The sequence below is a fragment of the Heterodontus francisci genome, chromosome 3, assembly GCF_036365525.1.
Source record: "Heterodontus francisci isolate sHetFra1 chromosome 3, sHetFra1.hap1, whole genome shotgun sequence".
In the NCBI taxonomy this organism is placed as follows: domain Eukaryota; kingdom Metazoa; phylum Chordata; class Chondrichthyes; order Heterodontiformes; family Heterodontidae; genus Heterodontus; species Heterodontus francisci.
The window spans coordinates 165,079,895-165,084,894 of record NC_090373.1 but is presented as its reverse complement, the minus strand read 5'-3'; the positions used below and the strand labels follow the sequence as shown (position 1 = coordinate 165,084,894).

Genomic DNA, 5,000 nt, shown 5'->3' with positions numbered 1-5,000 from the left:
AGGTGGGGATGTTTGGTAGGAATATGGGATTCGTGTAGGATTAGTATAAATGGGTGGTTGATGGTCGGCACAGACTCGGTGGGCTGAAGGGCCAGTTTCAGTGCTGTATCTCTAATCTAATCTAATCAAATCAATTCAACATTCATCCCTTCCACGCTGCTGCCAGCAAACCCTGCACAAGCGGCAGCTTCACATTCAAAACCCTCTCTTTTCTCATTCTCTTTCAACACAGCCACCAGCAGCACACCAACAACTTGCTTTCATACAGCGCCTTCAACTTAGCAACCCTTCCCTCCGCGCCAAACGGGATACAAAGACAAATACCAATTCAAGGCGGCTAACCGCAGCCAAGGCAACCAGCAGCCAACCACCGATTGAACTGCGCAATTGCTTCCAGAAGCTCAAGGGGCTACTGGTCTCCCTATCTTCTCCCTCTCAACTTGCTTCAAGCCAATGAGACCAGGAAAGGAGAGGGCACACCGCCATCAGCGCACTGACTAAGGGCAAAAAGCTTGCCCATTGCTTCTGTGGCTGAGTGCATGCCAAGGGCTGTGATGTGAGCAGCCTCTGCTGGCAGCAAAAGCCTACAGCACCTGGCATCCCCAAACAGTCTCCCATCCAAGTACTAACCAGGCCTGAGTCTGCTTAGCTTCCGAGATCAGACGAGATCAGGCATTTTCAGACTAGTATGGCCATAGGCAACAACTGCCTGCCTTTTTCTTTACTTCAAGCCATGCGGTGCCGTCACTTCTTCTTTTTGCCAGTCTCTCTATTTTTTTCTTCCAAATCTTGCCCACCTTGCTCTCTTCCTTCCCCGCATGCCACATCTGAAAACTACAAGCCCTATTCACGCTTCACCAGCCTCCAGCCTGCACTCTCCAACAATTCAACATTCATCCCTTCCACGCTGCTGCCAGCAAACCCTGCACAAGCGGCAGCTTCACATTCAAAACCCTCACTTTTCTCATTCTCTTTCAACACAGCCACCAGCAGCACACCAACAACTTGCTTTCATACAGCGCCTTCAACTTAGCAACCCTTCCCTCCGCGCCATACGGGATACAAAGACAAATACCAGTTCAAGGCGGCTAACCGCAGCCAAGGCAACCAGCAGCCAACCACCGATTGAACTGCGCAATTGCTTCCAGAAGCTCAAGGGGCTACTGGTCTCCCTATCTTCTCCCTCTCAACTTGCTTCAAGCCAATGAGACCAGGAAAGGAAAGGGCACACCGCCATCAGCGCACTGACTAAGGGCAAGAAGCTTGCCCATTGCTTCTGTGGCTAAGACCATGCCATGGGCTGTGATGTGAGCAGCCTCTGCTGGCAGCAAAAGCCTACAGCACCTGGTATTCCCAGGCAATCGCCCATCCAAGTACTAACCAAGCCTGACTCTGCTTAGCTTCTGAGATCAGAAGAGATCAGGCATTTTCAGACTAGTATGGCCGTAGGCAACAGCTGCCTGCCTTTTTCTTTACTTCAAGCCATGCGGTGCCGTCACTTCTTCTTTTTGCCAGTCTCTCTATTTTTTTCTTCCAAATCTTGCCCACCTTACTCTCTTCCTTCCCCGCCTGCCACATCTGAAAACTACAAGCCCTATTCACGCTTCACCAGCCTCCAGCCTGCACTCTCCAACAATTGGGCGGCACAGTGGCGCAGTGGTTAGCACTGCAGCCTCACAGCTGCAGGGACCCGGGTTCGATTCTGGGTACTGCCTGTGTGGAGTGTGCAAGTTCTCCCTGTGTCTGCATGGGTTTTCTCCGGGTGCTCCGGTTTCCTCCCACAAGCCAAAAGACTTGCAGGTTGATAGGTAAATTGGCCATTATAAATTGTCACTAGTATAGGTAGTTGGTAGGGAAATATAGGGACAGGTGGGGATGTTTGGTAGGAATATGGGATTCGTGTAGGATTAGTATAAATGGGTGGTTGATGGTCGGCACAGACTCGGTGGGCTGAAGGGCCTGTTTCAGTGCTGTATCTCTAATCTAATCTCATCAAATCAATTCAACATTCATCCCTTCCACGCTGCTGCCAGCAAACCCTGCACAAGCGGCAGCTTCACATTCAAAACCCTCTCTTTTCTCATTCTCTTTCAACACAGCCACCAGCAGCACACCAACAACTTGCTTTCATACAGCGCCTTCAACTTAGCAACCCTTCCCTCCGCGCCAAACGGGATACAAAGACAAATACCAATTCAAGGCGGCTAACCGCAGCCAAGGCAACCAGCAGCCAACCACCGATTGAACTGCGCAATTGCTTCCAGAAGCTCAAGGGGCTACTGGTCTCCCTATCTTCTCCCTCTCAACTTGCTTCAAGCCAATGAGACCAGGAAAGGAGAGGGCACACCGCCATCAGCGCACTGACTAAGGGCAAAAAGCTTGCCCATTGCTTCTGTGGCTGAGTGCATGCCAAGGGCTGTGATGTGAGCAGCCTCTGCTGGCAGCAAAAGCCTACAGCACCTGGCATCCCCAGGCAGTCTCCCATCCAAGTACTAACCAGGCCTGAGTCTGCTTAGCTTCCGAGATCAGACGAGATCAGACATTTTCAGACTAGTATGGCCGTAGGCAACAACTGCCTGCCTTTTTCTTTACTTCAAGCCATGCGGTGCCGTCACTTCTTCTTTTTGCCAGTCTCTCTATTTTTTTCTTCCAAATCTTGCCCACCTTGCTCTCTTCCTTCCCCGCCAGCCACATCTGAAAACTACAAGCCCTATTCACGCTTCACCAGCCTCCAGCCTGCACTCTCCAACAATTCAACATTCATCCCTTCCACGCTGCTGCCAGCAAACCCTGCACAAGCGGCAGCTTCACATTCAAAACCCTCACTTTTCTCATTCTCTTTCAACACAGCCACCAGCAGCACACCAACAACTTGCTTTCATACAGCGCCTTCAACTTAGCAACCCTTCCCTCCGCGCCATACGGGATACAAAGACAAATACCAGTTCAAGGCGGCTAACCGCAGCCAAGGCAACCAGCAGCCAACCACCGATTGAACTGCGCAATTGCTTCCAGAAGCTCAAGGGGCTACTGGTCTCCCTATCTTCTCCCTCTCAACTTGCTTCAAGCCAATGAGACCAGGAAAGGAAAGGGCACACCGCCATCAGCGCACTGACTAAGGGCAAGAAGCTTGCCCATTGCTTCTGTGGCTAAGTCCATGCCATGGGCTGTGATGTGAGCAGCCTCTGCTGGCAGCAAAAGCCTACAGCACCTGGTATTCCCAGGCAATTGCCCATCCAAGTACTAACCAAGCCTGACTCTGCTTAGCTTCTGAGATCAGAAGAGATCAGGCATTTTCAGACTAGTATGGCCGTAGGCAACAGGTGCCTGCCTTTTTCTTTACTTCAAGCCATGCGGTGCCGTCACTTCTTCTTTTTGCCAGTCTCTCTATTTTTTTCTTCCAAATCTTGCCCACCCTGCTCTCTTCCTTCCCCGCCTGCCACATCTGAAAACTACAAGCCCTATTCACGCTTCACCAGCCTCCAGCCTGCACTCTCCAACAATTGGGCGGCACAGTGGCGCAGTGGTTAGCACTGCAGCCTCACAGCTGCAGGGACCCGGGTTCGATTCTGGGTACTGCCTGTGTGGAGTGTGCAAGTTCTCCCTGTGTCTGCATGGGTTTTCTCCGGGTGCTCCGGTTTCCTCCCACAAGCCAAAAGACTTGCAGGTTGATAGGTAAATTGGCCATTATAAATTGTCACTAGTATAGGTAGTTGGTAGGGAAATAGAGGGACAGGTGGGGATGTTTGGTAGGAATATGGGATTCGTGTAGGATTAGTATAAATGGGTGGTTGATGGTCGGCACAGACTCGGTGGGCTGAAGGGCCTGTTTCAGTGCTGTATCTCTAATCTAATCTAATCAAATCAATTCAACATTCATCCCTTCCACGCTGCTGCCAGCAAACCCTGCACAAGCGGCAGCTTCACATTCAAAACCCTCTCTTTTCTCATTCTCTTTCAACACAGCCACCAGCAGCACACCAACAACTTGCTTTCATACAGCGCCTTCAACTTAGCAACCCTTCCCTCCGCGCCAAACGGGATACAAAGACAAATACCAATTCAAGGCGGCTAACCGCAGCCAAGGCAACCAGCAGCCAACCACCGATTGAACTGCGCAATTGCTTCCAGAAGCTCAAGGGGCTACTGGTCTCCCTATCTTCTCCCTCTCAACTTGCTTCAAGCCAATGAGACCAGGAAAGGAGAGGGCACACCGCCATCAGCGCACTGACTAAGGGCAAAAAGCTTGCCCATTGCTTCTGTGGCTGAGTGCATGCCAAGGGCTGTGATGTGAGCAGCCTCTGCTGGCAGCAAAAGCCTACAGCACCTGGCATCCCCAGGCAGTCTCCCATCCAAGTACTAACCAGGCCTGAGTCTGCTTAGCTTCCGAGATCAGACGAGATCAGGCATTTTCAGACTAGTATGGCCATAGGCAACAACTGCCTGCCTTTTTCTTTACTTCAAGCCATGCGGTGCCGTCACTTCTTCTTTTTGCCAGTCTCTCTATTTTTTTCTTCCAAATCTTGCCCACCTTGCTCTATTCCTTCCCCGCCAGCCACATCTGAAAACTACAAGCCCTATTCACGCTTCACCAGCCTCCAGCCTGCACTCTCCAACAATTCAACATTCATCCCTTCCACGCTGCTGCCAGCAAACCCTGCACAAGCGGCAGCTTCACATTCAAAACCCTCACTTTTCTCATTCTCTTTCAACACAGCCACCAGCAGCACACCAACAACTTGCTTTCATACAGCGCCTTCAACTTAGCAACCCTTCCCTCCGCGCCATACGGGATACAAAGACAAATACCAGTTCAAGGCGGCTAACCGCAGCCAAGGCAACCAGCAGCCAACCACCGATTGAACTGCGCAATTGCTTCCAGAAGCTCAAGGGGCTACTGGTCTCCCTATCTTCTCCCTCTCAACTTGCTTCAAGCCAATGAGACCAGGAAAGGAAAGGGCACACCGCCATCAGCGCACTGACTAAGGGCAAGAAGCTTG

The 5,000-nt window shown here is 51.2% G+C and overlaps 4 non-coding genes and 1 pseudogene across 4 annotated transcripts; all 5 read right to left on the bottom strand.

The window, feature by feature from the left end:
* Positions 1 to 581: 581 nt before the first annotated feature.
* LOC137367739 (5S ribosomal RNA) lies at positions 582 to 700 on the bottom strand. Its single transcript, XR_010974220.1, has one exon. It is a non-coding gene; the product is annotated as a 5S ribosomal RNA (ribosomal RNA).
* A 632-nt stretch (positions 701 to 1,332) lies between these two features.
* On the bottom strand, positions 1,333 to 1,451 carry LOC137367821 (5S ribosomal RNA). Its single transcript, XR_010974298.1, has one exon. It is a non-coding gene; the product is annotated as a 5S ribosomal RNA (ribosomal RNA).
* Positions 1,452 to 2,448: 997 nt separating this feature from the next.
* On the bottom strand, positions 2,449 to 2,567 carry LOC137367734 (5S ribosomal RNA). Its single transcript, XR_010974216.1, has one exon. It is a non-coding gene; the product is annotated as a 5S ribosomal RNA (ribosomal RNA).
* A 632-nt stretch (positions 2,568 to 3,199) lies between these two features.
* Positions 3,200 to 3,318, bottom strand: LOC137367862 (5S ribosomal RNA; annotated as a pseudogene).
* A 997-nt stretch (positions 3,319 to 4,315) lies between these two features.
* Positions 4,316 to 4,434, bottom strand: LOC137367662 (5S ribosomal RNA). Its single transcript, XR_010974147.1, has one exon. It is a non-coding gene; the product is annotated as a 5S ribosomal RNA (ribosomal RNA).
* Positions 4,435 to 5,000: the final 566 nt, after the last annotated feature.